The sequence below is a fragment of the Nicotiana sylvestris genome, chromosome 4, assembly GCF_000393655.2.
Source record: "Nicotiana sylvestris chromosome 4, ASM39365v2, whole genome shotgun sequence".
In the NCBI taxonomy this organism is placed as follows: domain Eukaryota; kingdom Viridiplantae; phylum Streptophyta; class Magnoliopsida; order Solanales; family Solanaceae; genus Nicotiana; species Nicotiana sylvestris.
The window spans coordinates 23,656,079-23,681,575 of NC_091060.1; the positions used below are offsets into that span (position 1 = coordinate 23,656,079).

The following is a 25,497-nucleotide window of genomic DNA, read 5'->3' on the forward strand; positions in this document are numbered from 1 at the left end:
TATCTCGTGTTTGGCGCAATTATCAACGAGGATGTGGATGTTGGGCAGCGGGAAATTATCTTTAGGACTTGCTCTGTTCAGATCTCGGTAATCTACACATACCCGAGTTTTCCCGTCCTTTTTTGGTACTGGAACCACATTCGCCAACCATGTTGTATATTGGACTACCCGAATCACTCCCGTTTTCAGTTGTTTGGTGATCTCCTCTTTAATCTTGTCACTGACCTCAGTTTTGAACTTTCGTTGCTTTTGTTGAACTGGAGGACAATCAGGATGAATCGGCAATTTATGAACCACTAGATCAACACCAAGTCCTGGCATGTCATCGTATGACCAAGCAAACACGTCTTTAAATTCAAAAAGAAGTTGAATTATCGCCTCTCGCGTTTTCTTGTCCGTGTGAATGCTTATTTTGGTCTCCCGGATTTCTTCAGGAGTTCCTAAATTAACCGGTTCGGTGTCATTCAGATTTGGCTTAGGTTTATTCTCAAAATATTCCAACTCTCGGTTTATTTCCCTAAAAGCTTCTTCCGCATCATATTCTGGTTCTGGGTTCATTAATTCGCAGTTAAATAGCTCATTGTGATCTGGGCGTGAAGTCCGCAAGCATGTCATATTTAAAGCCGCATTATTATAACTGAAAAGAAAGATAAAAGGAAAAATAACAAAAATCAGAACAAAAGAAAGAATGGGAAAGCAATGATGATTTTTTTTATTATCTTTGGAAAGTTGGAAGACAACAATGTTTACAACTTAGGAATTCAAAACAACAATGGAAAGGAAGAAAACGTTCAAGTTATGTCCTGTAGATAACTTGTGACACAGTAAAGGTGGCAGGACAGGTCTACCCGGACTTCCGTCTAGTCGGGAATGGCGTGGCCTCCCAGTTTTGACGTTTGGCGTTCGGCCCCACGTACATCATCTCAGCAGTGCTTGTGCCTTCACCTGGTTGAACCATGTGGATCTCGTAGAGCACCTCTCTCATCGCCCCACATATCTCCTCGATTTTCTCAGCTGTGAAGACCTCATCATCTTCTTCTTCGGCGTACCTTGGCCTGATGAAAGTTGCATATAAATCAGGCAGTGGTCGAGGTAACGTCCAACCCTCATTTTTCCTTTTCTTTGCCCACTCTTCGTCTGCTGGAGTAGGTTTGAAGCCTAGTCCAAAAGGTTTCTTGGTGACTGGCAGGGTAATGGGTTCTGTTATTCCCTGAAGGGTTCGTCCAAGCCCTTTACCTGGCCTAAATCCGTGCCGGATCATCTCTTTGGCCACCATAACCGAGGCGTTAGACAAGAAAGGCTGGGGGCAGGGTATTCCTTCTTCGTGCTGCTCTGCCAGTACAATCTCAAAAGCTTGATAGACCGTATGTTTGCTCCCTTCTCTTGGCTCCAGATATGGGATGGATGGGTCCCGATAAATAGCATGCTCATCTTCCCCATGGACCACGATCTCTCGGTCTTCGTACTCGAACTTCACCATCTGGTGAAGAGTGGAAGGCACGGCTCCCGCCGCATGGATCCAAGGTCTGCCAAGGAGAAAATTGTAGGATGTATCCATGTCGAGCACCTGGAAGGTTACTTGAAATTTGACTGGTCCTATGACCAATAACAGGTCTATTTCTCCCATGGTATTTCTCTTGATGCCGTCGAAAGCCCTAACACAGACATTGTTGGGTCGGATTCTTCCGGTCCCAATTTCCATTCTTTGTAGCGTGGAGAGCGGGCAAATGTCAATGCCTGAGCCCCCATCCAACATTACCCGCTTGACATAATAGTCTTCGCATTTAACTGTTAGATGCAAAGCCTTGTTGTGTGCCGCTCCTTCCGGGGGTAGATCGTTCTTGCTGAAAGAGATTTGGTTGATGGCGAAGAATCTTTCTGTCATCCGCTCTAATTGCTCTACCGAGGTTTCAACTGGCACAGATTCTTCATTCAGGGTCTTTAGTAAGATATTTTGATGCTCGGTCGACCTCATTAACAATGACAGCATGGACACTTGCTCGGGGTACTTGCGCAGTTGATCTATTACTTCGTAATCCGGCATTTTCATTTGTTGGAAGAACACTTCCGCTTCTTCGACACTCACGAGCTTCTTTGGCGGGAAGCGCCTTTGTGTGGCGTTGTTCAGTTCTTGGGTATTTGAATATATTCCAATGAAAGTATTTTCTGGAAGTTCTCCCATGACCTCTTTACCTTTATACATTACCAAAGTCTTTTGATAATTCCACGGCACTGTGGACGGGTTGGTCATTGGCTTTTGTGGCACGCGTCCGATAACCACTGGCTCATTCAGCCGAGGTGGTTGAATCGTCCCCCGGACCACATAGGCCCCTTTCGGCACGTACATAGGTTTTGTCTTTTTGATTCCGAAGTTCTGCGTCTTCTCAGCTCGACCTCGTGGTACGTAAAGAACTCCATCCTTTACCGGCACCACTTTCTTCTCCACCTTCTTTTCAGGCACTTTCTTTATAGCTTTGGCCTCCTCCCCTTTTTCTGGTTTCTGGTCTGTTTCGGGCCTCTTTCCCGTGTCGACAATGGCAATTATGGCTTTCAGAGCAGGGTCGAACTCTTTGTCTTCACAAATCATTCTGATCAGCGGCCCATTATTGTGAGCAGGTAATGGATTGTTAGTTACATTCGGGATCTCCTCGTCCCTTAGCACTATTTTCCCTTGCTCTATCAAGTTTTCGACCACTCTTTTCAACGACCAACAGTCATTTGTATCATGTCCCTCGGCCCCTGAATGATAGGCGTATCTGACTCCAGCTTTGTAAGAAGGCGACGTCGGGTTTTGCCTTGTTTGAGGGATTGGTTGCAAGAAACCCAACTGGACCGGCTTTGGGAACAAAATTGAGTATGGTTCACCGATGGGCGTAAAAGTCCGCCTTCTGGGTGGCTCCTGAGGGCGAAAGGTATTCTGCGGGGGTTGTGGGTTATAGTGGTTGCGGTAAGGAGGCTGATTTCTGGGAGGTGGAGCTGGGCCTCGGTTGGCTTGTTGTGGTGGATGGGCATAAGGCTGGGCATTCATGACCATATAAGGTTGATGAGCATATGCCAAATTGGAGTGGGGGTAGTAGTGTTGTGGGGTTTTTTTCGGGAAACGGGGCCTGGGATGACGATACTCCCTTGCTTCCGAGGCTGCCATAGTCGTTTCTTCTTTCTTCTTCCCTCTTGTCATCCTCCGGACCCGCTTTGGACGGCCTGGGAGGTCGCCCTTATGGCTGCTTGACTCAGAATCCTACCTGTTTTCAGACCATTTTCCACCATCTCTCCAATCTTGATCGCTTCCGCGAATGGCTTACCCATGGCTGACATCATGTTTTGGAAATAGTCAGACTCTTGAGCCTGGAGAAAGGTAGTGACCATTTCCACTTCATCCATGGGAGGCTTCACTCTTGACGCCTGTTCACGCCACTTAATAGCATATTCTCTGAAGCTTTCTGACGGTTTCTTCTTCAAATTCGACAGAGAATTTCGGTCTGGCGCAATGTCAATGTTATACTGGAATTGTTTCACAAAATCTCTGGCGAGATCATCCCATATGTGCCATCGGGACATTTCCTGGTCCATATACCATTCCGAGGCTATCCCTACTAGACTTTTCCCAAAATACGCCATTAGCAGTTCTTCTTTTCCGCCGGCTCCCCGCAATTGGTTGCAGTATTTCTTAAGATGTGCAATGGGGTCACCGTGCCCATCGTATTTCTCGAACTTTGGGGTCTTGAAACCCGCTGGCAGGTGCACGTGAGGGAACATGCATAGGTCGGCGTAAGAGACGCTCTTCTGTCCGCTCAATCCTTGCATATTCTTCAAACTTTGTTCAAGGCTTCTCATTCTCTTGGCAATCTCATTTTGTTCTGCAATTCTGGGGTTCTGATCCTGCCCGGGTGCAAGCTCGCACTGAGGCGGTAGAGGATTAGTGCTGGTAGCGAACCTAGTTGGTTCCATTGAGAACGATGGTGCTTGGAATGTAAAAGAGGATGAGTCAAAGCTTGGCCTGTACGTGGTAGGCTGTGCCGTAATCGGGCAAGGCGATGCAGTAAAGATGTTCATGCTTGCATCAGTGGATGACATTCGGGGATGAGGCTCAGAAGGCGATCCAGCAGAGAAGGTTGAGGTGGCTGGGTACCCGAATGGGGTAGCAGGATAATTTATGGGGACATTAGAAGTCCCACTCGACCTGGAGAATAATTCAGGGAATCCGGGGACGACACTTGGCGGTTCTTTCCCATTATTCCAGTCGTCCAGCATTTCCAACATGCGGAGCCGTAGGATTCTATTTTCCTCCGCAGTTGCGGATTCAGGTGTGAGGACGGCTGAGATTGAGCTCTCCTCAGAAACAGGGATCGTTTGCAATGGAATTTCTGAAGACATTTCCACACTTCCTTTTGACCTGGTGAAGTAAGTGTGAGTACTGCTTCTGGTCCTAACAACAGGTAGTTGAACACTTCTTCTTGACCTCGTGAAGTATGAGTGCGAGGCCAGACTTTCACCAAACCAACCGTCTTTTCAAAAAACCCTGGAGGATACTCAACGACAAACGCACGGTTAATTTGCAGCAAATAACAAATAGTCAATCTCACGTTGGGCATGATGCACCTATACAGTTAAGTGGATTACTACATGTTTGCTACGAGAGCATGCGTCATTCCGGCATTTTTCCTCTTATTAGTTTTCCCCCCTCTTTTTTTTATTTTCTTTTATTATTATTATTTTTTCTTTATTTTGTAGTAAAAGAAATGCGACCGGATCCGATGAGGATTGCCTACGTATCACGATGCCTACGTATCACGATGCCTACGTGAATCAGATCATTACGTAGTTCGAAAAACACAAATGAGCGTAAAAGAAGCAACCTCTTTATTGTTGAAATGGTCTATTACAAACTACATTTTGCAAAAGAAAGAGCAAACTTTGAAAATAAACCTAGACTCAAAATAGACTAAAAATCACCCTGATGGGAAAAACAGGCAGAAGATGCTAAGATACAGACTTGACTTATGAGTGCATTATGGTTTTGAAAATTGGTGTCCGCGGGGCATCGTTCGGCCTCGCCGCGGTCCTAGGCGTGAGATCCCTCTCAAGTTGCTCCAGCTCATGCATAGTCTGCTTGACATAACCCATCACTGCCGAGAGGACGGTAACGCTGGACATGTTCTCACATTGTAGACATCGTCTGGTGATGGCATAGGCAATGGCCTTGATCCTATCTCTGGTTTGCTTCTTCTCTACGAGTAGGCGTTTTATCTGATCGCTACATATCTTGAATATTTGGGCATCCTGTATATGTCGATGCTTCAGTCGCCGTACTTCCAACTTCATCTGGGCTATTGAGTCGTACCAGTATCTGCTCTCAATTTGGAAATCCTTGGCCTGATTAGTTGCTTTGACCTCAAGTGCAGCCATCTCTCTCTTTATTTTAGCAACAGTTTTCTCGTGGTCGCCTTCCAATTGATTCAAGTATCGGCGATGCTTATCTGTTCTTGTATCCCACTGTGCCCTGAGCTCCGCTATGACGTTTTTAGATTTCTCCAAACCATCTTGCCATTCCCTGATTTCACTTTTTAACCTTTTTATCAGCTGCTCGTCTGATCGACGCCTTGGCTGTTTATCTGCATCCAACCTTATCTGTTTGATCTGGGCTCTGAGCATTTCGTTTTCTTGAATTAACCTGTTCCGCTCTCCCAGATCGGTAGCAATTTGCACGCTGTGCTCGTATTTCAAGCTTTCCACTTGTTGCTTCAACCTGCTGATTTCGGCGCAATAGCCTCTTTCCTTCGCTAACCAATCCCACTGCTTTTGCGATGATTCGGTGAAATTCTGGATGTGAGGTCTCTTAGCCGGCCTTTCATGCTCAAATTCCCTTCTATACCATGCAAGGTATCCTGGCGCCGTCTCTCCTTTGGCTCGATCCCGTACGCAAGTATCTGATATCAAATATTGACACTCACTCCAGATTTGGCGAATCTTCGCTTCTGGGAATTGTCCGTTAGGACTTATCTCAACTGCTTGAGTGCTAAGATCTTCCTCATGAGGTACTGTCTGGCATCTTCCGAACTGTCTCAAAACTCGGCAGGGTGCGTAAGGTTGAATGCTCTTAAGCCCCATTAATAAGAAATGAGTTTTAGCTGCCGACATATATAAGATCTCATCAACAGGCAACCATCCTAACGTCCATTGTATTTGGCTGGCAGTAAGAGCTTGAAAGAACGAGGTCCATGCCAGGACTCCTTTGGGCAAACTGATCTCTTTGGTTCTCGTGTAAGATTCTTCTATGCAAGTCTTTTCCGGGGAACCATGGCTCAAAATCTCGGAATGATGGCAGAGGTGCTCGGTCATCCATATCTGTAGGAGCAAGTTACAACCTTCGAAGAAATTTCCCCCAGCTTTACAAGCTGTAAGAGCTCGAAAGATGTCAGATACCACCATAGGCGCGAGAGTACTGTCACTTTGCGTGAGTAAAGTGCTGACGACCCCGGATATCTTCAAATCAATGTTTCCGTCTTTCCTTGGAAATACCAGAAGGCCCAGGAACATCATCATGAACGCTACCCGTCTGTGCTTGTCCCACTTCTGACGAACTCCTTTGCTGCACAGTTTGTTGATTGGATTATTGAATCCCCCCTCATGACCGTACCTATCATATATGAAGCATGGAGTACAAAATCCGGCTGCCAGATCCGGGTTGTGGACTGTTCTAGGTATCTTCAATGAATCTAGGAACCTATGTACCGTGACAACTCTTGGGGCGACCAAGTATTTTTGCCTCAAGGGAAGTTCAGTATTCCCGATGTATCCGGCCATTTCTTCCAAAGTCGGGGTGAGTTCAAAATCAGAGAAATGGAAAACATTGTGCGCCGGGTCCCAGTAGGTAATCAAAGCTCTTATGATATCTCCCCGAGGCTGGACTTCCAACAAACCCACGAGACCTTTCAGATATTTCTTGACCTCATTTTGTCCTTCAACACCTAGATCATTCCACCATAGCCGTAACTTGATAGGGATTTTGGTCATTATTGAAAAATGTTCATTTTTCATCGTGCTCATCCTGCACATTTATTAAGGTGATTTTAACAAAAATGAATTGACTCAAAAATATTTTACAAAAGGGGATCAAGTTTCGAACACGGCCTTTAAACACTTTGGGGACGAAGATTTTAAGGCTGTGTAGGTCAACTGGACAAAAATGCTAAGCAAGACCCAAAGGTGGCTGTTTATACAAAGTCAGCCTTCCGGCGTCCCTCTTCGGGAACATTCGGCTATTTATGACAAAACAGCATCACCTGACTTATTTATGACTTTTTTAAAATTTGACACATCTTTTTTTTTCTTTTTTTTTATTTATTTATTGATTTTGGCTATTTTAGCAAAATGGGGTTGAACCCGACGAGGGTTGCCTACGTATCTCACATCCGGTGAGAATCAAACCGGCGTAGTTCGGGCTATCGTGAATAGAGAAAATCAAATAAACCTAGAAAACAAGAATATATATTTTTATACTATTTTTAAAAAGAGATAAAGACTAAAGAAAATATTTATTATTTTTTTAGGAAATATTTGGACTATTAGTCTGAATTTATAAAAGGGGTACTACAAAAGAAACAACATTTTTTTTGAATTATGAATTTTCCGTTTTTTTTTTACTTTTAAATAAATACCTTCTCTTTTTTTTTGATTTTGAAAATGATAAAAAGAAAATTTTTATATTATTAAAATCAAACTAGAAGACAATCTTTTTTTTTATATATATTTTTAGAAGAAATTCCGGCGAGGTTTCGACACTACTCGGACATTGGTTTTTCCAAAAGAAGTAATTATCTCCCTACGCTGCTATTTTTCCCTTTTATTCTTTAAAAACCGGTCATCATGCGGAACTGAAGCAAATAAATGCGCAAAACAAATAGGATGCAGCAGGATGGTCTTTTCGTTTCAGGTTGCTAGTCCTAGACGGACCCAACCCCTGTGTTGAGTCCCCTAAGTCAAATGCAACGTGATGCAAATAAGCGCTCCTACTAGGGATCCGACATGAAGTTTCGTTATACTAGGTTCACAACCTGGGTATTCGTTCTAGACTGTGTACCCGAGCGGACAACTCGAGTCGAGGAGGGGGCTACGTACCGGGGACCCGCGAGATCGTCCGGCTTTGTAACTTGTCCGACCTCTTTCTTATTTCAGGTATTGACACTAACAGAATAGGGAGTCTCGACCAGCGAGCTTCTCCCCGGAGGTAAGAAGAGAAAGGTTTCGGCACAGTTTATATACAGTTCAGATAATATCAAAGCGGTAAAAGACAACATTTAGCACGTTATGCAAAAACATGTAATAAAGATCAGATAATAAAGCCAAATATAACAATTATTCTAAGCTCGAATTCTTGAACCCTGAACCAGTGGTTTTAGGTTACTTCCCCAACAGAGTCGCCAGAGCTGTCACACCTCCTTTTTGGGCGCCCGCCCCGAAGGGTTTAATGCGCGAGGGAGTTTTTCCAATTTAAGTGACAATATTCGAAATGGGATTATTTATTTAATTCAGAGTCGCCACTTGGGAAAGGTTTGGCTTTTGGTGTCCCAAGTCACCGGTTTATCTTGAATCCCAAATCGAGGAAATTTTTGACTTTTCCAAATGAAGTCTGCGAACCAGAAATTCTAAGTAAGGAATTCTGTTGACCCGAGGGAAGGTGTTAGGCACCCTCGAATCCCGTGGTTCTAGCACGGTCGCTTAAATTGTTATAATGGCTAAATATCGGATTTAAATACATGTTGTGACTTATGTGCTTTTATTAAGTTTAAAACCGCTTTTATTATTATCATTTATTTTTATAGAATTGCAACGTCGTGAAAATGCATCTCGAACCACGTCACAATCAATGCACCCGTGGTTGTTAACACATTTCGACTCCGTTGAGATTTGGATTTGGGTCACATCAATGTACACCCGAATTTAAGAATATAATTTAATTGAACCGTGCCTAAAAAAAGTCTAACGCGTTATATTTTTTGGAGAAAGCCGTGAGATTCACTAAACGACCTGTCCTGAATTCTAAATATTTATTATGGTTAGTTATTGAGGGCCCCGCAATTTGCATTCTTACTTGGCGAGGCTCGTCTCATTATTTTAGAAAAGGATATCCTGAAGTGACTACATTTCTATTACATTTGTCTCTAAAAAAATAAAAGAGAAAAATACCAAACTTACTTGTTTAAGCAACTAACATACTAAATCTCTACTATATGTGACGAGTTCGAATTTTGCTTGATTGCCTAATTGGTTGTTTATGAGGTGAGAATTATTTCATGCCTCGTCTTCAAGGAGTGAATAAGCTTTGTTAATTTGATAGGAGAGATTGCAAGCAACAAATAACTCATACTAAATTTACATTAAACAAACCTTAAGTTTGAACTTTATAATTAACTTATTTAGGCTTGATAAATGAAATCGGCTACTTATTAAGAAAAACTACTGTTAATTGGATTCGAGAATGCCTATTAGTTTTCCTCGAAAGTCATCGCATTATTCCGAAACAATGAATCTATATTGAAGCCCATATCGAAACTATGTAGAAACAAGTAATCTAACAAAAGGGTTGGCGTACATTATCACCCTGTTAACGTAACGCTGCATGAGAATTAGTTTGGGGTACACTTATCTTGAAGTCAAATGGAACCGAATATAGCAGATTCGATAGTTCAGAGATCTAGGCAAAAATACATACATATGCTTGCTATGATTCTATGTTATGATGTCATAACTGAAACAAAACTAACGGTTGTATGCATTAAAACACATCTGATCTAACAAGCAAATGCTATCTAATTTTTTATCTCAACTTAGAATGTATGTTAATTTATACAGAGTATTTGCAGTTTGCAGTTAAACAAATACAGGCTAAACTAACATTCAACCTATTTTGAACACAAGTATTATAAAGTAAACAGACATTCGTTTCTTTATTTCTGCTTCAAACTTCAAACTTTCAACAACATATGGTTTCAGAAGTTATGTACCTGGAAATGTTTGACAATTGAAGAAAAAAGGGAAGTCAGCAGAGTAACAATGGCAACAAGTGCAACAGCAGTAACAACAGGTAACCAATAGAACAAATCCCAGTGCAAGATGCAGTTAGAGCCGATGGAAAAATGGCAAAATGAAACAATTTCCCAGTAGTGTGGAATCAGAATTTAGGCAGAACAAATCCAGAAGTGAACTAATGCTACCACACAACCAGTAACCTCAATCAAGACTCAGAAGAAAACAATATGGAACAAGGAAATCCAGACCAGTGAGAATCAAGACAAAGATGAAAATGCAGTCCCTTTTTCTGTGATATGCCTCTATCTATCTATTTCTGTCTGTGTGTGTATATATCAAAATCTGTTCCTCTATCCCCTTTTCTTAATAATTTCCCTGTGTGTCTGTATATTATCCTTTCCCTCTTCTCAAAATCTCCTCCCCTAATATCAGGTGTCCCCCCCTTTTATAAGCCTCCAATCACCCCTTTAACAGCCTGTTTTAGACAATCAGAACACCCTCCCATGTGCTGCCTTCTTTTCAGTTTCCACTTACCATTTAAATAAAAACAAACCCGATGACATTCTCTGGCAAACTTACTTTTTTAGTAAGGTTTATTATTTCTGAAACTAAAGCAGTGTATTGGCAGCAGAATGTGATCTGACAGCATGTGCTGTCAACTATTTTATTCAAAAGCCTTTATGCAGGGCACAGGCTATGCACAAATGCACCTGTGGTGCACAAATGCACATGTTGTGCACAAGTGCACATGCCCTCCAATTCAGAACTTAAACAAAACATTCCTTTTACATTTCTGATTCAAATTAACCACTATAAGTAAACAAACTCAGTTCCTAATTGATTCAAACAAATGTGTCCAGAAGCAAATCGATTTGTTGTTGTTCAGGCAGTTGAAACTAATTGACGACACATGTCGACTCGACTATATTAATCATAACATGTACAATCGTAGCCAAAAATCAGACATTTAACAGTATCGACACATGATTTGAATTGTACTGACCAAACAGAATTGTACTCGAGGAGTCAGTTAATCGGTTCAAATTTTGAGATTCAGTTAATTGCACAACACATACATACATACGCATTATCAGAACAGGAGAGGGACCTAATCAAACACGTAGGTTCAAACAAAGTGGACAGGACACAGTTTGATAAAACTCAAAACACAAATTTCACAAAACATGAACAGCCTTTAAAACAATCACATGGACTAAAACAAATAAAGAAAAGAAAGCGAAACTCACCTTAAACCCCGAAAAATCAAAAGACCCTAGCTTGGACTCGAACAGACCTTTCTTAAGGCTGAACGGACTTTAATCGAAGTGTTTCTCAATATGAGAAACACTTCGATTAAGGTCCATTAGACCTTAATCTCTTCGGCTTGAAAAAGATACGGACCAGTGACGAGGAACCCTAAGGTTCCAAAAATTAGATCCGGGATTCATGCTTCCCTGGTCAGATTCGGACCAAACCAAGCATGGTTTGATCACGAGGGGGTCTGGGGAGTGTCTGGTATGAATTTAGGGCAGATTGGTGTAGATCGAGTTTTGAATCGAATCTTCAAATGAAGATTCGAGAAGGTGGGATGGGATTCGAGCTGAACGGTTGGTGGATCCATGTTCAGGGTGTCAAGGTGGTCCTAGGGTGTTAAGGTGAAGGTCACCGGCGTTCATGCCGCCGGGTTTCTGGTGAAAGGAGATGGGGGCGGCTAGGGTTTGAAGGGGAATGGTCTGGTGAAGACGAGGCTGGGGTATTGGATAGGGGGGCAGGGTATGGTTGTGGGTTTATATAGTTAGTGAGGGGTTGATTCCTAACCGTTGGATGGGGTGCGATGAAGGGTCAGGATCTCTTGGCTGATAGGGGACGGTGTCATTTCATCTTTAGAGGGTTTGGGTCGGTCCGGGTGGAAACGGGTCGGGGTCATCAGTGGGTTATGGGGAAGTGATCTTGGCCGTTGATCATTCAGAGATCAACGGCTCAGATCAGACTCAACCATTACGACGTCGTTTGGACGTCCTTGGTGTCAGCTGGACTGGACTGGGTTGCACAGGGGTTTTGGGCTGAGTTTGCTTGGGCCAATTTGTTTAAAATTGGACTGGCCCAAGTCCGAGAATTTTTTTTTTCTTCTTTATTTTAAAAACAAAACCCAAGTAAATCAAATTAAAATTAAATAAACACTTAAAACAATTATTTGCACTCACATATTAAAATATTTAAAACAGGTAAAATCAAACAAAACAAAAATCACGGACGAAGACGCATATTTGTGATTTTCTATTTAACAATCGGATTGCGGTTCAAATTACGCATGACACGTACATTTGTATTTTATTTTAATAAAAATAAAAATGGGTAAAAATTATAAATAATTAACAAAGTGCCATGTAAAATCCAAAAATTGTACAACATGACCATTTGTTATTATTTTTATTTCTTTTGCAGCGATTGTCACGTAAAACAAAAATCACGTGCTCACATGGATCAAAACCCGATTACCCATTTACCAACGAGCCTGAATATGTTATTAATTTCAAAATCCGACCCCAAAATGAGGTCTAAATTCCAATTAATCAAAAAGCCCTAACTCTACCCAAATTTCCAATTTCTACCATGAAAATTCTTGATTTTTGATTTAAAAGTGATGAAAAACGTTAGGCAATTGAAAGAGTAGAGTTTAGAAGTGATTACCAACACTTTGGAGATGAATTTGTGTGAAGCAAATCGCCTCTAGGTCTTGGTAGTTCGAAAAATATGAAGAAATGGGTTCTGCCTGTTTTTAAATTTGTTTTTGTATAGCTGGGTAGGCCTTCATCGCGTTCGCGATGGACCTACCGCGTTCGCAATGGGTCATTCCCAAATGGCCTTCGCATTCGCACTGGATAGCCCGCGTTTGCGGAGCTTTAGCTCCTTAGGACTTCGCGTTCTAGGTCAAACGGCCACGTTCGCATAGAACAAATCGCGCTCCCCTCTCCCAGGCCCATTAAATCTGTGCGTTCGCATAGGCCAGAACACGTTCGCGAAGGGTAATACACCAGAGCTTCGCGTTCGCGTCCTGAGCTCCGCGTTCGCAGAGAACAAAATAACCCCTCAACTATTTAACTCTATGCGTTCGCGACTAGGGTAACGCGAACGCGATGCACAATTAATCTAAGCACCAGTAATAGCTATGACAGTAGAAATTGTAAGTCTCAAACATCCTGAACCCCCTCCGACACTCACCCGATCCCTCGAGGATCCAAATCAAACGTGCATACTAACCCAAAAATATCATACGAACTTACTCCTGCGATCAAATCGCCAAAATAACACCTAGAACTACAAGTTTAGCATCAAAATCAAAGAAAAATCTCAAGAATTCTTAAAGTTCCATTTTCACAACTGAGGGACCGATTCACGTCATATGAATTCCGTTTCTTACTAAATTTTACAAACACAACTTAAATATCATATTAAACCTGTACCGGGATCGAACTAAAATACGAGCCCGATCAATACCATCAAATTCAATCATATTTAAATTTCCAAAAACTCTTATAATTTCAATTAAACAATTTCTTTCAAAAATTCATTTCTCGGGCTTGGAACCTCAGAATTCAATTCTGTGCATATCCTCAAGCTCCATATTTTCCTACGGACCCTCCGGGACTGTCAAAAGGTTTACCGAAGTCAACTTAAAATCAATTTTTAAAGGCAAAATTAGCATTTTCCTCAAATTTTCACATAAAAGCTTTCCAGACATATGCCTGACTATGCACGCAAATCGAGGTGAGACAAAAGGAGGTTTTTAAGGCCCGGAACAAAGAATGGACTTTTAAAACAAGTCAAAGGTCATCACCTTCTCTACCTCTAAAACAACCGTTTATCCTCGAACGAACATAAGAAAAGAAGTACCTGAGTCGGGGAAAAGATGGGGATATCGGCTCCGCATATTGGACTCGGACTCCCAGGTCGCTGCCTCAACAGGCTGACCCCTCCACTGAACATATACCGAAGGAAAACTTTTCGATCTTAACTGACGAACCTGCCGGTCTATAATAGCTATTGGCTCCTCCTCATAGGACAAGTCCTTGTTCAATTGGATAGTGTTGAAATCTAATAGGTGGGATGTATTGCCATGATACTTCCGAAGCATTGACACATGAAACACCAGGTGCACAGCTGATAAACTCGGCAGCAACGCAAGTCTGCAAGCCACCTCTCCCACTTGATCAAGAATCTCAAAAGGACCGATGAATCTAGGGCTTAGCTTGCCCTTCTTTCCAAATCTCATCACACCCTTCATGGGTGACACCCGAAGCAACACTCACTCTCCGACCATGAATTCCACATCACAAACCTTATGGTCGGTGTAACTCTTTTGACTGGACTGAGCTGTATGAAGCCTATCCTGAATGATCTTAATTCTTAACCTTGTCCAGGGCATCCTGCACTAGATCTGTACCCAACAACCGAGCCTCTCTCGGCTCAAACCACCCAACTGACGACCGACACTGTCTACCATATAATGCCTCATAGGGAGCCATCTGGACGCTCGACTTATAGCTATTGTTGTAGGCAAACTCTGCTAAAGGAAAGAACTGATCCCACGAGCCTCCAAAGTCAATAACACAAGCTCGAAGCATATCTTCCAAAATCTGAATAGTACACTCAGTCCGTCCGTCCGTCTGAGGATAAAATGCTGTGCTCAACCCGACCCGTGTACCCAACTCACGCTGAACTACCCTCTAGAAATGTAACGTAAAATGCGTACCTCAATCAGAAATGATAGACACGGGCATATCGTGAAGACGAACAATCTTTCGGATATAGATCTCTGGTAACCTCTCTGAAGAATAGGAAACTGCCATAGGAATGAAATGCGCTGACTTAGTAAGTCTATCAGCAATAACCTACACCACATCGAGCTTCCTCTGAGTCTGTAGGAGTCCAACAACGAAGTCCATAGTGATATGCTCCCACATCCACTCAGGAATCTCAATCCTCTGAAATACACCACCGGGTCTTTGATGCTCATACTTTAACTGCTGACAATTCAAACACCAAGCTACATATGCAACAATATCTTTCTTCATTCTCCTCCACCTGTAATGCTTCCGCAAGTCTTGATACATCTTAGCGACACCAAGATGAATAGAGTACCGGGAACTATGGGCCTCCTCTAGAATTAACTCATGAAGTTCATCCACATTAGGCACACAAATACGATCCTGCACCCTCAAAACTCCATCATCCTCAACTGTAACCTGCTTGGCACCTCCATGCCGCAATGTGTCCCTAATGACACCCAAATGAGGGTCATAATACTACCGGTCTTTGATATGCTCAAATAATGAAGAACGAACAATTGTACAAGCTAACATACGGCTGGGCTCAGAAACATCCAACCTCACAAACTGATTTGCTAAAGCCTGAACATCCAAAGCAAGCGGTCTCTCACTAACCGAAATATATGCAAGACTGCCAATGCTGACTGACTTTCTACTCAAAGCATCAGATACTACATTGGCCTTCCCCAGATGATATAAGATGGTAATATCATAGTCTTTCAATAGCTCCAACCACCTTCTCTACCTTAAATTTAGCTCCTTTTGCTTGAACAAGTACTGCAGACTCTTGTGATCCTTAAACACCTCACATGACTTGCCATATAAATAGTGCCTCCAAATATTTAGCGTGTGAACAATGGCTGCTAACTCTAAGTCATGAACTGGATAATTCTTCTCGTGAATCTTCAACTTTCATGAAACATAAGCAATGACCTTGCTATCCTGCATCAATACCGCACCAAGCCAATATGAGATGCGTCACAATATACTATATATGACCCTAAACCTGTCGGCAATACCAACACTGCCGCCGTAGTCAAAGCTGTCTTGTGCTTCTGAAAGGTCGTCTCACACTCGTCTGACCACCTGAACTGGGCACCCTTCTGGATCAACCTGGTCATCAGAGCTGCAATAGATGAAAACCCCTCCACAAATAGACGGTAATAGCCTAACAAACCTGAAAACTCCGGATCTCTGTAGCTGATACGGGCCTAGGCCAATCCTTGATTACCTCTATCTTCTTCGGATCCACCTGAATACCCTCTACCGATACAATGTGACCCAAGAATGCAACCGAACTCAACTAGAACTCATAATTCGAAAATTTAGCATATAACTAACTGTCCCTTAAAGTCTGGAGAACAACTCGAAGATGCTGCTCATGCTCCTCTCGGTTGCGGGAATAGATCAAAATATAATCAATGAAGACTATCACGATGGAATCCACGTAAGGCTTGAACACTCGGTTCATCAAGTCCATAAAAGCTGCTGGGGCATTCGTCAACCAAAATGACATCACCAAGAACTCATAATACCCGTACCAAGTGTGGAAAGCTATCTTAGGGACATCGGATGCCCTAATCCTTAACTGATGGTAGCCATATCTCAAATCAATCTTCGAAAACACTTTGACACCCTGAAGCTGATCAAACAAATCATCAATACTTGGCAATGAATACTTATTCTTGATTGTGACCTTGTTCAACTGTTGATAATCTATACACATCCTCATCGACCCATCATTATTCTTTACAAACAATACCAGCGTACCTCAGGATGAGACACTAGGTCTAATAAATCCCTTATCAAGCAAGTCTTGCAGCAGCTCCTTCAATTCTTTTAACTCTGGCAGAGCCATAAGATATGGAGGAATAGAAATGGGCTGAGTGCCCAAAGCTAGATCAATGCAAAAGTCAATATCCCTATCGGGTGGAATCCCCGACAGGTCTGAAGAAAATGCCTCTGGAAACTAACAAACAATAGGCACAAAATCCATAGAAGGAACCTCGGTACTAGAATCATGAACATACGCCAAATAGGCCAAACATCCCTTCTCAACCATTCACCGAGCCTTCATATATGAGATAACCCTACGGGTGGAATGACTAGGAGTCCTTCTCCACTCTAAATGAGGTAAACCCGGCAAGGCTAAGGTCATAGTCTTGGCATGATAGTCCAAGATAGATGGTAAGGTGATAACCAGTCCATCCCCAATATGACATCAAAATCAACCATATCCAAAAGTAACGGATCTACTCAGATCTACTCGGGTCTCAAGACCCTAATCACAACTATATATGAACGATAGACACGATCTACCATAATAGAATCACCCATCGGGGTATACACATATACAGTATCACTCAAAGAATCACTAGACATGACCAAATATGGTACAAAATAAGATGACACATAGGATTATGTAGATCCTGGATCAAATAGAACTGAAGCATCTCTACTACAAACCAGAATAGTACCTATGATAACTACATCAGAGGCTTTAGACTCTGTCCTGGCTGGAAGGGAATAACATCAGGGCTGGGCCACACCACTCTAAACTACGTCCCTAAGATGACCTCTTGCTGACTGGCCTCCACCTCTAGCGGCTTGACCTCCACCTCTAATACCTCTACATCCACCTCTAACACATCTACCCCCACCTCTAGTTGGCTGAGCGGGAGGTAGAACACCCAGTGCCTGAACCATGGCATGGGAACCCTGATGCTGTGATAGAACACCTACTAATCTCGGACAAGCCCTCCAAATGTGACTATACTCACCGCACTCAAAGCATCCACCTAAGTGCTGTGGCTGAGGAAACTGAGACTAACCCTAGCAAGCTGGCTGACCATGATGATAGCTCTGAATAGGAGGTGCTCTGATAGAAGTTGACTGTCCCGAAGGAGATACATAAGAACCACACACCCCTAAAGCTCCATGAGATTCTTGTAGTGCTGAATGAAACGGCCTGGAAGGATGGCCCCTACCAAAAGAATCCCTACCTCCAGACGAGTCACCACTAAACCTACCAGAATGACGGGGCCTCTTGTCAGACCCTTGACCAATGCCCTGTGATAAAACCATCTCGACTCTCCTGGCCACATTGGCCGCATCCTGAAAGGAAATATCAGCTCCCGCCTCCTTAGCCATCTGCAATCGAATAGGCTAAACGAGTCCCTCAATGAAACTCCTCACTCTCTCCCTCTTGGTGGGAAGTATCATAAAAGCATGACGGGCTAAGTCAATGAATCTGGTCTCGTACTGAGTGACAGGCATAAAACCCTGTTGGAGACGCTCAAACTGCCTCCGATAGTTCTCCCTCTGAGTGACATGAAGAAACTTCTCCAGAAATAGCTGAGAAAACTGATCCCAAGTCAAAGCAGGTGACCCAGTTGGTCTAGCCAAACAATAATCCCTCTACCAAGTCTTCGCGGACCCTGACAGACTAAAAGCAGCAAAGTCGACCCCACTGGTCTCCACTATTCCCATGATTCGTAGAACCTCATGACAGCTATCCAAATAATCCTGGGGATCCTCAGAAGATATACCGCCAAAACTGGGAGTAAAAATCTTTGTGAACCTGTCCAACCTCCACAAGGCATCAAGAGACATAGCTGACCCCTCACCAGTCTGTGCCACAACACCCGACTGAACTACTCCAACTGACTGAGCTGTTGGAGTCTGAAACTGGGGAGCCATCTGCTCCGGAGTGCAAGTAGCAGGAGTCTGGGCTCCTCATCCAGTTTGAGAGACAGCTAGTGCTACAGGAAATATGCCCGCCTGAGTGACGCTCTCCATAAGGCCCACTAGATGGACCATATCATCCTGAAGTAAAGGGGTGGTGATGAACCTCTATGGGACCTGAGCTGGTCCTGCTGGAACTGTCTGGGCTGGAACCTCATCGTCAAACTCAACCTGAGGCTCCACCGCTGGTGCTGCTGCTCGAGCTCTGGACTGAGCTCTACCTCTATGTCAGGACCTATCACGACCTCGACCTCTACCCTTCGTAGGAGATGCTACTGGGGGCTCGGGATGCTGGTCAGCTGATGAAGTGGTACATGTTCTCACCATCTTGAAACATTAGAGGAGAAGTTCAATTAAAATTGAGAAATCAAGTTGCACGACAGAAAAAAAAATGTGAAGTTTTTCCTAACTCTGTAGCCTCTGAGGGATAAACATAGACGTCTCCATATTGATCCCTCAGACTCTACTAAGCTTGTCTGTGAATTGTGAGAACTAAAAGACCTAGAGCTCTGATACCAACTTGTCACGACCCGTATTTCCCACCCTCAGGAGTCGTGATGGCGCCTACTCGTGAAAGCTAGGCAAGCCGAGTGTCACCGATTTTTATTATCCTTATAACAATTTCAAATTAACATATGATCAACAACGGAATAATAATAAAAAAAAGAAATGCGGAAGACGAAATCTGATAATTTAACTAAATACTAGTACGAAAATCTAAAATACAACTCTACCCAGAACTGGTGTCGCAATGTCACAGACCATCTAGGAATACTACAAACAGTGGTCTAAATAGAAATATACAAGTGTGTCTCTAAAATAAATAAAAGTAGAATGGAAAGGATAGAAGGGAACGCCAAGGCATGCAGACATCTGCAGGACTACCTCGGGTCTCCACTGGACTAAAGGCAGCAACCTCGCTATGGTCCAAAAGCTCCGATACCGAGATCTACACACAGTGCAAAGTGTAGTATCAGCACAACCGACTCCATGTGCTGGTAAGTGTCGAGCCTAACCTCGGCAAAGTAGTCACGAGGCTAATATAAGACTACCAAATATACCTGTGCAAATAAAACATATACGGCAAATAATAATAACGAAAACTAGTAGTTAAAGATGGGAAGGAGAACATGATGCAGGGAATATCAAGTACTAAAACAATTTCAGTAAAGAAGCATAGAGACATCATAATTTCGTATCTGCAAGAATAAGGAAAACAGTAACGAATAAATATTCACTTTTATTCTTTCTTGTTGCGGCGTGCAACTCGATCCCAATCATATAATACTGTTGCGGCGTTCAACCCGATCCCAATCATATAATACTGTTGCGGCGTGCAACCCGATGCCAAATCATATAATGATGTTGCAGCATGCAACCTGACCCCACATGACCTCCTTTATTACTCTTTGTTGTGGCATGCAACCCGATCCTGTATATTATTATTGTGACGTGCAACCCGATCCCAATATACAAATCAACACCAATCACAAAAGAATCGTGGCAAGGGAACAATAGTATAACAACAATATCCCGGCAAGAAAAACAATATCATAAGAAACAACATCCGGTAAGGGAAACAATATCATAGACAATAACATCACGACAAGGTAATCTACAATATATATCATCTTGTTTCCACAATTACTTCACAACCTAAGTCTCAACTTGAGCCAATGCTCCACAATGGTCAATTACAAAGAATACTTTCTTAAGCCTTGTTCAACATTTATAATCATCATATTAAGCATTGACAATACATAACGGAGTCACAACAATCATAGTATAAGACTCACGGGCATACTTGACACCAACGTATGGATACTCGTCACCACACCTATACGTCGTACTCAACACTTAATACATAGCAAATAATACCATAACTCTTATTCCCTCAAGCTAAGGTTAGACCAAACACTTACCTCTACTTTCACGGCCAAACTCAAGCCTCAAGCACCGCTTTCCCTTTAGATTTTGCCTCTTATTTACTTGTATCTAACCCAAATTAATTTAACAACATCGATAAATGCTATAGAATTCAACCCCAATGCTAAATTATAGGTTTTCTATCATTTTCCCCAAAAAGTCAAAAATTGACCCCGGGCCTATTTGGTCAAAACTCGAAGTTCGGACCAAAACCCGATCACCCATGAGCCGAATATGCAATTAGTTTCAAAATCCGACCCCAAAATGAGGTCTAAATTTTAAATTTTCAAAAAGCCTTAACTCTACCCAATTTCTCAATTTGTACCATGAAAATTCTTGATTTTTGATTTAAAAGTGATGAAAAACGTTGGGTAATTGAAATAGTAGAGTTTAGAATTGATTACCAACATTTTAGGGATAAATTTATGTGAAGAAAATCGCCTCTAGGTCTTGGTAGTTCGAAAAATATGAAGAAATGTGCTTTGCCCATTTTTAAATCTATTTTTGTATACCTAGGCAGGCCTTCATCGCTTTCGCGATGGACCTGCCGCGTTCGCGATGGGTCAGGCCCAAATGGACTTCGTTCGTATTGGATGGCCCACGTTCGTGGAGCTTTAGCTCCTCAGGACTTCACGTTCGCGGTCAAACGGCCGCCTTCGCATAGAACAAATCGAGCTCCCCTCCTCTAGGACCACTAACTCTGTGCGTTCGTGTGGGATAGAACGCGTTCGCGAAGGGTAACCGACCAGAACTTCGCGCTTGCGTCCTGAGCTCCGCGTTGACGAAGAACAAAATGACCCCTCAACTATTTAACTCTACACGTTCGCGGCTGGGGTAACACGAACGTGATGCACAATTAATCTGAGCACCAGTAACATCTATGGCATCAGAAATTCTAAGTCTCAAACAACCCGAACTTTCTCCGAAACTCACCCGAGCCCTCAAGGCTCAAAACCAAACATGCATACTAACCCAAAAACATCATACATACTTACTCATGCAATCAAATCACCAAAATAACACCTAGAACTACAAGTTTAACACCAAAATCAAAGAAAATCTCAAGAACTCTTAAAGTTCCATTTTCACAACCGAGGGTCCGATTCACGTCATATGAATTCCGTTTCTTACCTAAATTTTACAGGCACAACTTAAATATCATATTAAACCTGTAACGGGCTCTGGAACCAAAATACGGGCCCGATGCCATCAAATTCAAACATATTTAAATTTCCTAAAACTTTTATAATTCCAGTTAAACAATTTCTTTCAAAAAATTATTTCTCGGTCTTGGGACCTCGGAATTCAATTCCGGGCATTTGCTCAAGCTCCATATTTTTCTACGGACCTTCCGGGACCGTCAAATTATGGGTCCGGGTCTGTTTACCCAAAATGTTGACCGAAGTCAACTTAAATTTAATTTTTAAAGGCAAAATTAGCATTTTCCTCAAATTTTCACATAAAAGCTTTCAGGACATACGTTTGGACTATGCACACAAATCGAGGTAAGACAAAAGGAGGTTTTTAAGACCTCTTATAATAGGTGAATTGGACTATAATTAGGCCCTAGAGAACCACCTTCTTGTATAATTTTTATGGTAAAAAGTGATAACAAAATGCTCTGATTAGTGTTTTTCATACTTTGCAGGCTATATACAATAAAAGAAGTCTATGTAGTACTTTTGGGATCAATTATGGAGAAAAAGAGGCTAATCTTACAATATCCGCTAAGTGCACCACGCGAAGGCAGCAAAACCAGAACTGGAGATGGACTACCGCGGTCCCGGCGTAACTGCGGTCGGACCGCGGTAGAAGGCTGTTGCGGATTCTGAGAGGCTAGTTGGCCGCGGTCCTGGCGTAACCGCGATAGGAAGCGGAAAATTGAGGGACTGAAGTGCAAAATACGGGATTTTTAGCCCAAAACCCTATATTAAATAATAGAACCCACCCAAGGGATATATGTAATGTTTTAGAGAGTACTTTAACAAGAAAAAAAAAGTGTGAGAGATCACCCAAAGCATCATATTTTCTTCTTCTCTTTATTTTTCTTGCAATTTTGATCATGAATATTTTCATAGTTTATTTACCCATTGTCATGAGTAGCTAAATCCTTTGTCTAGGGTTTTGATGGAACCTATTGAAGGATGAACTTTTTGATTATGTTAATATAATTTGCTTGTTTAATCTTTATTTGTTCAATTACGTGTTTGTTGTAGTTAATTGACATGATCCTCAATTAGCTGTGCCTATTTAGTGTGTATAACTCGGGAGAGAGTGCATATTTAGGTGATTGTTGAACAACACCACTCCCAAAGTATAAGAGGGATCTATATCTGTGGGTTTAAAGGTGGGATTAGGGATAACGAAGTCTTGGGTGCAATCTAAAGTGAACTGTAATAAACAAAGCTAGCTAGCGTATCTCGAGAGAGTGCGTCTAGTAAATTATCGTGATTACTCGGGAGAGATTCATGGTAAAAAGAGTGTTCATGATTGATAGAGATATATTGGTAAATCTATATGAAACATAAACAGAAGGGATTCCATCAATAGGGAAAATCACTACCTTAGAACCTTCTCAGTATTGTTCACAACTTAAGCATATTTAGTTTACAACTGTTTGTTGACTTTCAATCTTAGTTATTAAATATACCATCAACTGTTATTCACAACATTTGGGGAAATTGATTCTAAAGAATTTAGTAAGACCAACGAAAGTAATTGATAGGTTAATTCTATGTGGATTCGACTGTGGACATAAATACTCAGATTATATTTGCAACGTCCGCATTGTCCTTTTATAAGGCATAGTTGAGCGTGATTAAATTTTGGCGCTGTTGCCGGGGAATTAACGATGTTATCAATTACAATTTAAAGAAGTACAAAAATTCTTATTGTAGTCAATTTTCTCTATACCCAATTTTTACATTAAAATTTTAACGTTTGTTGACTTGGTTGCACAGGTGCATGCCTAGAAACTCATCGAGATCTGGTGAAGTATTTGAAACATTATCAGATCCCGAGAAAGTTTTCAAGGCCTTGAACCGGGCTAATCGGAAAAACAAACAACAACCAACAACTGTACAATTCGAAACAGTCATGGGGGATCACGAGGAAAACCCAGTGGTACCAATAGTTCTAGAGGTTGCTCTCTATGACTGGGCACAACCCACAGCTGAAAATATTTCCACAGCCATTGTAGTTCCGCAGATACAGGCTAAGTTATTCCAAATTACGAATAACATGCTGCACTTGTTGCAGAACAAGGGACTATTTTTGGGGTTGCAAGTCGAAGATCCTCAGCAGCACTTGAAGAACTTCCTCTCTATCTGCAAGACCCAAAGGCAGCCCAACGTAACTCCTAAAGTAATCAAGCTATTATTGTTTCCATTTTCAGTGACAGTAGCTGCCCAGACTTGGCTAAACTCACTTCCCATAAATTTTATAACAACTTGGGATGAGTTAGTCAGACAATTCCATAACAAGTTCCACCCACCCAATAAGACTGCTCAACAAATTGATGAAATTTTGAGTTTTAAACAGAAACCAATGGAGACACTGCATGAAACATGGGAGCGCTTTAAAGGGATGCTGGTTATATGCCCGCACCATGGTATTCCAGATCTGATGTTGGGGCAGCGGGTTTATATGGGATTGTCAGATAGCGTGAAGAACATTGTTGATGCTTCAGCTGGTGGAGCATTTTTGAGCTAAACATGGAGAGAAGGCCAGAGTCTGCTTGACAAGATGGTACAAAATTCGGGATGGACAACCAAGAATGCACCTATCACTTTAGTGGTTCACTCAGTGCCCTTAGATCCATCCAACTCTATGACTGAAAATATGGCCACCTTATTGACACAGATGAGTATACTCACCAAAAAGGTGGAAGAGTTAGGGCAGAAGCAGCAGGTACACATCGTAGATACTACCAATAGGGGCTTGTGCGCATCTTGCATTGGTCAGCCTATTGGTAACCAGTGGAATGCAGAACATGATCATCATCACTACCCTGAAGACATGAACTATGTGTCTAATTATGGAGGCCAGAGACAAGGTGGTCAGAATTGGGGACAGCAAAATCAACAGTACAGGCCAGTCCAACCACAATTCAACAATGGAAACATGGGAGGTATGAGACCCCCTAACAATATGGCACCTTACCCAAGGCCACAGGGATATAATAATCAGAATCAACAGCAGGGGTATCACCCTCCTCAGCAACAGCATGGTGGAAGGTAGGAAGATGGGTTTGCTAGACTTGAGGCAATGATGCACCAGGTTATTAGGTCTAATGCAAAGATTAATGAGAGAGTGGATGCACATAATGCAGTAATCAAGAATATTGAAGTGCACGTAGGCCAAATTTCTATGTCTCTGAACAATTGTCCTCATGGGACACTACCTGCAGACACCCAGATAAATCCAAAAGATCAAGGCCCAAAGCAGCTGATGGCGGTAAGTCTACGTAATGGCAGAGATCTGGATGTAGAGTAAGAGTGGTCTCGAGAAACTAGACAAGCTGAGACACTTATACCAGTGCCCATTGAGCTGGATGAGTCAACAAAACTGACGGAGGTGCCAGTCCAGCCTGCCCAGGAAGAAAATAACATTTAGAATGCGACTGAGAAAGAAGCTAAGACAGTCCAGGAACCTGTAGTTGATGTAGCAGCTGATAAGGATCAATCCCAGTTGATTGGGAAGAAGAGATATCCTACACCTTTCCCTCAGAGGTTGGCTAAGTACCAAAAGGAGGAGCAATACAAGAAGTTCTTTGAAATGCTGAAACAAATCCAGGTAAACATACCATTGTTTGAAGCTTTGAAGGAGATGCCTGGGTATGCAAAAATGATGAAGGACTTGATGTCCCGAAAGTTTGATTTCCAAGACTTGGCCACAGTTACTCTTACTTAGACATGTAGTGCAGTGGTGACTAGACCAGTTGCAGAAAAGCTGTCTAACCCAGGGAGCT

The 25,497-nt window shown here is 42.3% G+C and overlaps 1 non-coding gene across 1 annotated transcript; it reads right to left on the reverse strand.

Moving 5' to 3' along the window:
* Window positions 1–24,035: 24,035 nt before the first annotated feature.
* Window positions 24,036–24,142, reverse strand: LOC138890915 (small nucleolar RNA R71). The gene has a single exon (XR_011407278.1). It is a non-coding gene; the product is annotated as a small nucleolar RNA R71 (small nucleolar RNA).
* Window positions 24,143–25,497: the final 1,355 nt, after the last annotated feature.